The sequence below is a fragment of the Canis aureus genome, chromosome 28, assembly GCF_053574225.1.
Source record: "Canis aureus isolate CA01 chromosome 28, VMU_Caureus_v.1.0, whole genome shotgun sequence".
Taxonomy (NCBI): domain Eukaryota; kingdom Metazoa; phylum Chordata; class Mammalia; order Carnivora; family Canidae; genus Canis; species Canis aureus.
The window spans coordinates 3441530-3450637 of NC_135638.1; the positions used below are offsets into that span (position 1 = coordinate 3441530).

The 9108-nt window shown below is 43.7% G+C and overlaps 1 non-coding gene across 1 annotated transcript; it reads left to right on the forward strand.

Annotated features, from left to right (window-relative positions):
* The first annotated feature begins 1397 nt into the window (after positions 1-1397).
* Positions 1398-1501, forward strand: LOC144300709 (U6 spliceosomal RNA). The gene has a single exon (XR_013367513.1). It is a non-coding gene; the product is annotated as a U6 spliceosomal RNA (small nuclear RNA).
* The last annotated feature ends 7607 nt before the right edge of the window (positions 1502-9108 follow it).

The window sequence follows — 9108 nt, forward strand, 5'->3', positions numbered from 1 at the left end:
ATAGAAATTATTATGATCCTGTTTGGCTTCTTATTTATTCTACAATAAGAATAAAAATCCATTGACTGTCAAATTCCCTGAAAAGACACCAAAAGATGCCATTGATAAAACAAAGCAGTAAGGGAGACAAGCATTTTAGAAGAAAGAGAGCAAAAAAGGGATACTTATGAGGTTTTTAGAGGTATATTTTAAGGTCTTTCAGTGGGTAGACCTGATTGGGATTGGGCAAAATTCATGATGTAACTGTTAAGGATTAGCAAAGTGTATTTTAAAGGATAAACAATCATGCAGTGAGTCTGGTTGTGAAGCCTATTGTCTGGGGAAGGGGCTATTAACTATGATGAGGGTCATAGAGTTTCACATTGTATGGAGAAATGGATTTTCAGAATGTTCCTGAAGCAAAAACAATGCAACTTCAATTTCTTGGAAAACTTCCTGGCAAAATTTTCGTGGAATATTGAAGTCACTTGAATGCAGGCAGGTGGATAGTGAAGTCATGTTAATATAGACAGTGTTGCAGATGGTTTCCATTCTCAAAGCAAGCAAGCAAGCAAAGTAAAAAATTACTACTTAATCACACAGTTTGGTTCTTAGCTTTCTGCCCCGGCCCCTCCAAAATTCGTGTCCTTTTCTCATGCAAAATACACATATTCTATGCCAATAGCCCCCAAAGTCTTAATTCATTCTAGCATCAACTCTAAAGTCAAAAGTCTCACCTAAATATCCTCTAAATCAGATGTGGGTGAGACCCAGGGTATAACTCATCCTGAAGCAAAATTGCATAGCAGAGGCAGAAAGGGGGAAGTGTGTATCCACAGACTACAAAAATTTACCCTGAGGCTATAAATTCTTCTGAGCATCTGGATCAGTCCTGGAGGCCCAGTAGGGCCTGCCCCCATCTGTAGAGTAGACCTGGATATAAGGTGGGAGACCCACAGTATGGCCTGAGGCAAGGCTCTGCCCAGCAGAGCCCAGGGGAGGGGGGAGTTGTTTGGAGCCTTGGTTGCTGCGTGGTGGGTGGAATGGGGACTGTAAGAGAAAGTTTCTAAAGTGGCGCATAACAGGGCAGGATCATTTAGGAGACAGACTCCCTCCATTGACTTCCTTATCCCCTAGCCAACAAAAATGCCTATGTTTGAGAAAATGTCTGAATATCTGTTTATGATACCGGAATTCAATTTGGAATAAAATGTATTCCACAATTAGAAATAAAAGTTGGAACTATACATTTATATGGAAAGGTGCAATGACCAAAATTCATCACACTGAAGAGTAATTAAGCAATGATGGTACAGTGACCTGACAATAGATCCCTTTCTGATGCAATGGAAAGAAAAGGAAGTTAAAAGGCATGGACGCTGGAAAGGGGGAGAAACATTTACTAAAGACACAGAGTAGCGGTCGGTTGGGCAGCACATATACTAAAATTGGACCAATGCAGAGATTAGCATGGTCCCTGAGCAAGGATGGCATGCAAATTTGTGAAGCATTCCATATTTAAAAAAAAAAAAAGAAGGGGATCCCTGTGTGGCTCAGTGGTTCAGCGCTTGCCTTTGGCCCAGAGCGTGATCGTAGAGTCCCAGGATCGAGTCCCGTATCAGGCTCCTGCATGGAGCCTGCTTCTCCCTCTGCCTGTGTCTCTGCCTCTCTCTCTCTGTCTGTCTCTCATGAATAAATAAATAACATTTTTAAAAGAAGCAGAAGCAGAAGAAGACGATGACGACAGAGTAGAAAAGAGCTGGAATTCCATCAGCAAGTACTGCACACTCTGTATTTGCTATCGGCACTCTCCTAGGTACTGGGGTAGAACAGGTTACAAAACGGACTAAACCTCAGTGCTCTAGGGCAGGGCTGGAGGGAAAAACAGCCATTAGGCAAGCAATCAAATGAAAAATAGGTCAGTGAGGACAAATCCTACGAAGAAATATATAGAAGGATGGGAATAAAAGAATCAGGAAGGGCGTTATTTAAAATAATTGAACAGGGAATCTTCTAGAAATAAGATGAGGGTTTTAAGAGAGGTTTTAAAGCAATTGAAGAGGGATTGCATGCCAAGGGCTAGACAAAGACACTTCTGCCCTGAGAGAATAGCTTGTGCAAAGGCCCTAGAGTCAGGAGCATGCTTATCATATGCAGGGAACAAGAAGGGCCAGTATATTTGGAAGAGAGGGTGGTGGCCAGAAAATGGAGGCGTTGAATCATCGGAAGGCCTTGGATGAGTGAAAAAGGATGGATTTTTTTTTCTAGGCTGATAATTTTTGAGAATAATCCCTGCTTACTTCACTTGAGCACAGAAACATGGAAGATATAAGAAAATAGTCTATTATTCAAAACTTTGTACCCTCCCAGTTTAATGGAGCATCGCCCTGAAGCACCGTGTGCACCTTTGCTTGTGATATTTCCCAGAGCCCCACCTCATACCTTTCATGCTCTATAAGTAATAGGAACTTTTAGAGAGAAAAGAGTCCAAGAGGACTGTTGCCCGCTTCCCGTGACCCACTTGTAGCTGCTGGAATGAACTCTCCTTGTCTTATTCCTCAAGGCGAGATTTGTCCTTCCTCCTGCCCTTCTGGGCTCTGGGGCCCGTCCTCTGACTGTCCTTGTTTGTAAATCACCTGTTTGCTCTCTTTGTTGCCAACTTCCCCTCTTCCATTGGTTCTTTGTCTTCGGCTCTTAGAAAGGCTCAGGTCTTGCCCATCTCAAAACGCCTCCCTCTAAACCTGATGACAAACTCCAGTTCTTGCCGATGTCTTTCTCCTCCTCCAAGGCCAGATCTCCCTCATGTCTCCTGCTCTGCCCTTTTGATACAGGAGAGCTGGGTTCTGGTCTCACAGAGTTGAAGGATGAGTCTCGCCCGACACAGGAGAGTGAGGAAAGGGACAGAGGTTTATTAAGTAAAGATATAGAGGAAGCTCCCAGGGGTGAGAGGGGTCCCGAGAGGGCTGCGCCTGATGGCTTGTAGGGTTGGTCCTTTATTGGAAGCCTAATCAGGGAACCTAAATCCTTTTAACACCTCCATCGACATCACCATTGAGTAGGGACTAGTGATAACATCTTTAATGGCCTTACTTCCTTTTTAGAGTCTGATGATTTTTTTGGTTACCCAGGGCAGGTGGTCTGGCTTTGTTCCTTTATCTCTGGTTTCCTTACATCTCAGCATTTTTGGGATTTCTGTGAGCCTGCTTCCGTGGCCCCCTACCTAGCCCTGCCCAGCCCTGTTTGTCCCTCACTTTTCCCCTTACTCTCATTCCTCACCCCAATGAAGTCATCACCCCACACCACCTGCCCACAGAACCCCTTTCTCTTAGTTCTTACTCTTGGCCCAAACTGGCTCATACCCTCCAGTTTCATTCTATGCAAACTCTCAAGTTCCTTTTTAACAATTCTTTCCTCTTCTGTGGCTACCTCTTGGTTTCCTCTGTGCTTTTCCACCTGCCTAAATGTATTCGTTCCATAGGACTGAGCTTCCCAACCAGCATGAAGCAGTGATCCCCTGTTCCTTGCTCTGGCCGGAGCCCCCAGGCGAGTTGCCTGCAGACTTGAGCTGTCTTGCCTGTTTACCTCAGTGGGCGGCCCAACCACCTGTGTGTCCTGACATGACAAAGTGCGTGGAAAGTACTGCCCTGGGAGTCCATCCTCACCCCTCCCTGTTTCACCTTCTAGATACTTGCGGTGATCTCCTGCACTTGGCTATGCCCTATGGGGAGATGAATTCTAAATCTATCTCTAGCTGGCATTTCTCTGTTGAGTTCTAGATCAGTATCATCGAACCAAGCATCTCTTCTCGGATGTTCCTCAAATTAACGTGTTCAGTATTAAGCTTTTCATCCCCAGTGCAGTTCTTTTCAAGGAATAGTATCACCAACTACCTACACGTGTGAGTGATTTTTACTTCAACTGCCTTATTCTCATATTGGATCAAGCATCACATTTTCTTGACTTTGGTTTTGTTCTATCATGTGTAGTCTTTTCTGTCATCACTCTGATGTCACTTGAGTTCCTGTCTTTATAATTCCCTTACCCAAACTGTTGTGCTAGATCGTACTGTTTAGAGCATTTGCAACTCTTCCCGACAGTTCCCTTGCCTGCGGCGAGACCCTTCTTGTGGGAGAGTTTTACATTCCTCCTCCAATGAATTCAGTGTGGTCTAGGGTTTGCTTCGGCTGAGGAAATGTGAATGGAAGTCATTCAGAGTTAGCCAAACTGTGAAGCTTGAGGACACAGTCCTCCAGACTGCTAATACTGCTGGAGACTTCTGTCATCAACTACAAGGAGGTAGGGTCCAACTGCAAGGGAGGGAAACGAGCGAAAAGTCCATAGGAGACCACCCTCACTTCTGACACCCAATGCAAGTGTAACGGTTCCCCAAACCATTCTCAGCTTTGGTATTTGCTAGAAAGACTCAAAGAACTCACTGGAAGCTATTGTATTCATGGTTATGGTTTATTATGGGCAAAATACACGAATGAAAAATTAGCCAAAGGAAGACATGCTAGAGCAAGGTCTGGGAGGGTTCCAAATGCAAAGTGTCCACTATACGCAGGACATTTCGCCCTCCCTGCATTCATGTGAGACAATATGCTTGGAATGTTGCCAACCAGGGAAGTTCACCTGAGCTTTGAGTTCAGAGTTTTTATTGGGGCTCCATTATATAAGCATGTTTAATTGATTGCCCGTGTCGTTGCCCCCAAATACCTACATCTTTGGGCAAAACCAGGTTCTTTACTGCACAGAAGCAAACTGGATCACTGTTGAGTAGCAGCTTTAAAAGAATTTAAAGAATCCCAGGGTAGGATTTTCTCTATTTCTTTCCCTCTGCCACCTGACTAACAGTGTCCCAGAGAAAGAAGTCTGAAGTGAAGAGGGTGGGGTGGGGAGCTGCGTTGCAACCCAGCATGGCCACATAACATGAGCGTGATAAGCACCCAGATTATCAATCAGTGTAAACACCTAGGATTTGGGAGTTGTTTGTTACCAAGGCATTACTGCTAGGGGGGGATCATCTTGTGGATGAAGTGGATGGCATCTGCCGCTGCTTTTTTTGTTTTGTTTTTTGCACTTTGATCTGGTCGACCTACCAGAGCCCAGGCCTATGTTTCCAGCCTCCAGTGGTAAACAGATCAAGAAATGTAGATTTCTATCAGGCCAAACTAGATTTCTTCTCACCTTATTCCAGCTTCTCCAATTAGTCACAGGCTGGTTAGGGGAAGATAAGACCCACTTTTCAGGAAGGGAAGACAGGAGCCTTGCAACATTCTTCAATCCAGCTTTTGAAACGATAAATCAGACCAGGGATTTTGATTCTCCTCTGGCCACTATTGTCTGCTCTCCAAGGGTTAAGAACCCAGAAAGGGAAAAATGGTTGCTCGGACACCCCCAACACTGGATGCCAGCAAAGGCTGAATCTGCTGACTTCAGTATTTGCTTGGGGGGAGGGGTGAAAGGGGAAGAGGGAAGGTAAGTACTGGAACAGGTAGTAGATCTCATTGGTAGTCCATTTTTAATACAAAAGACTATTCGAAGGACAGCAAATGGCCAACAATCTATTTGCTCTTCAGGCAGACAGGAAGGAGTTGGCAGTGGGATGGGGGTGTTCTAGGAAAAAATAAATATTTTAGTTTAATCAGTTTGGGTCTATCTTCTAGGATAGAATCAGTTAAGGGTGAAGCAGTTGAGTCTGAGGCTGTCGTAGGCACAGGCAGGAAAGCCAGAAAGTGACTGCATGGCTGGCCACAGCGCAGCCTGTCAAGAGGGCGAGAGAGTCTCTGAGAGAGGAGCTGGAGTGGTGGGTGGCTCTGAAGAGGAGGCCAGGAATCTATATTTGATCTGGGAGGTAAAAGGACAAAGTGATTGAAGCTGTTCACATAAGAATTAATTTCCAGGGAAACAGGATACTTAGCAAATTGTCTCTTTTCCTGAATTGACAGATATGATAGGAACTATAGTAATACATCTCAAAGGATGAGCAGTTTATTCCCAGGGGTACTTTATTTACTGAAAAGTAAATCTCACTGAGAACCCGGCTGGAAATATCTTTTCATTTACTATGCTCTCTGCCTGCCTTGCCTTTAATAGAAAACAAGCCAAGAATGTTCTCAAATAAAACTAAAGACCATACGGCCACTAGTGAGTTCCAGAGGAACATTTATAACAATAATTGCAGACAGAGGATCATTCTTTCAGGGATCGCAGTTCCCAGGCCTCCTCGCTGAAGTGCAAAAGAGCAGTACTGTGCAACCCTGTGGCCGATGCTTCCTATAAAGCTCAGAGACAGTCGACTGGGACTCACGGGGAAAGGGAATGTGAACAGAAAGAAAATAGCCGAGAGAACGATTTTTTTTTCTTTTTTAAAGCATAGGATGATCTTAGAGGAAGTGTGTTGAGCTATTCATTAACTCATGAAGAGCTACGACTTAACTTCTTTACTTTTTCTTCTTTCTCTCCTTCTTCAGCTACCAACCTTCTCCTGCATCTGTTTTCCCAATCCTAGGAACCCCAGTAGCGATTCCTGGCAGAGACAAAAGCCAGAATTTCCAGGAGCACTGACAGTTTTGGAAAACTAGCAAGGAATGGCAAGGAGGGAGGCAGGACGGCCATAATGAAATAACACATATGTACAGTGGCTGTCTTCTCATCACGTGATAATCCTCATTGACATGTTTGAGACTTGGCGCAGAAGGTAGATGTTTCTTCCTTTTTTTTTTTTTTTAATACTGAAAGGCAGAGAGAACAGCTACTCAGGTGGTTGTGGTGGGTTCGACGACCTCAAATGGTCCCCTCTCTAGGTTTGTTCTTGGAATTCGAAAGACACTTCGCATGCCATTAAAATGATTTCTTGGGAGCCTGCTGAAGACATGCATCTTTGACTACGCCAGGCCATGGAGCCGTGGCATTATCTGGGGGGGGGGGGGGGGGGGGTGGGAGAGGGGGAGCAAATGCACATATTTGGTGCTGTCAGAACACATCTTTCTGTTCAGTCATCTCTGTGAGACGATGGAAGGTGCCGGTCAAGCACAGGGTGCATGAGCGCGCTATGTGTGTGTGTGCATGCGCGTGCGTATGGGGCATACAGGCCGGGGACACAGAGCCATGGGTGAAAAGAGTTTATGAGACAGATATTTTCTACTTCAAAATTTTCAAATTTCTTACCTGGAAGTACACTTATTCCTTGATTATGCCTTAATTTATGAACTTTAGTGGTTCCTTGTGTGTGTCTCTGTGTGTGTGTATGTGTGTGTGTGTTCAACTAATGAACTTTATTTTTTAGAACAGTTTTAAATTTAAAGAAAAATCGATCACTTATCAGGTGGCCAGAGATTCACACATACCCATCCTTCCGCCTCCAAATAGAGTTTCCTTATTATTGACATTTTGTAGGATCTATTAGCTCCAATTACTGCACTGATACCAATATGTTATTAACTAAAGCCCATGGTCTATATTTAGTTTCACTCTTTGTTTTGTATAGTTCTGTGGGTTTTGGCAAATGCATAATGTCGTATATTCACCATTCCAGTATCATAGAGAATAGTTTCACTGCCTCAAAAATCCCTGTGCTTCACTTCTTCTTTTTTCCCCTAAGATTCGTTCTTTGAATATAATGATGAATGGAATAGTTAATTAAATGTACATATGTGCATATGATATATGCATATGTAAGTGTCTAATAGGTGTACGTGTGTGTATGCCCTCATGTGTGTACGTGCAATCTAATATTTAAGTGATGTAATTTCTTTACGGTTGCTTATGCACTATCTCCAGCAAAATAAGAAGCTGAATATATGTAAAATCTTTATACTTGTACCTAGTGACTGAGGTGTTTTCTTTAACAGGACAATCATCTATCATGAAACCCACAGAAGGTCAAACTTATCACCTGACAGTAGCATCATGATCCTTAAGATGTCCTTGCAAAGCCTGGATGTCATGGCAACCAGTATTATCTGTCAGGATCCAGTGCTGCCGAACTTCTCTTAATAAATCAGGCATAATTGGCATATATGCACTATAATTAATTAAAAGTTATTCAAGTGGAATGATTTTATATTGTGCAACATTAAGTCATTAAATTTACTCGTCCTGATATTCCTTCAGTGCTGGTATTCTTGTTTGGCTTAAAAAAATCCTACATTTTTGTATCAAGTGCTTTAAAAAGTAGCTATTTAGGGATGCTATATTGTAAAATAGATCGGTGCATTATTTATTTATTGGCTTTTGAGATGTTAAAGTTAAATTCTGGTGGGTTTAGGGCAGAGAAGAAAGAGTTCTAACACTTTCTCTCCATTCTTTAGTGGACTGAAGCTGCTTGCACGGCACGTCTGTGCCGTCAGTCATGGTGCTGGTTAGCCCTGTGGTCGGTAACTATTGCATGGGCAGGAGTGCATGTGCCAGAGATGGTTAACCCACCCACTGTGCCCTCAAGTTAACTTCTTGGTGTGTGCCAAATCTGGGAGGGAGCCAAGAAGAAGTAATTCATCAAAAGCCTGAACGCAAGGAAGGATTTAGGAAGGGCAAATGGCATCATCCTTTGCTACTCAGGATCCAGAGTATCAGAGGACCAGCAGATCCATCTGGGAACTTGTTAGGAATCTGGAATTTCGGGCCTCAATTCAGTTAGACTGAATCGTGATCCACCTTATTTTTTTCTTTAAGATTTTATTTTTTTATTCATGAGAGATGCAGAGAGAGAGAGAGAGAGAGGCAGAGACATAGGCAGAGGGAGACACAGGCTCCCCATGGGGAACCTGCTGTGGGACTTGATCCCAGGACCTGAGGTCATACCCTAAGCCGAAGGCAGATGCTCAATTGCTGAGCCACCCAGGCGCCTCCAGGATCTGCTTTTAATCATGACCCTCAGATGACCTGGGTGCACAACAAAGTTTGAGAAGCACTGGCTTAGTGGTCAAGAGCTTGTACTCTGGAGTAGGAAAGCCATGGGCTTGAATTACAAGCTCTACTACTTTTTAGTTGTAGGAATTGGGCATGTCTCTCAGTTTTAGTTCCTTGATCCTTTAATGTGGGAATCACAGTGTATTTACCTCTTGGGAGCAGAATGACGTGACAGATATAAAGTGCCCAGCACAGTGCTTTAGATACAGCAATGCTTGT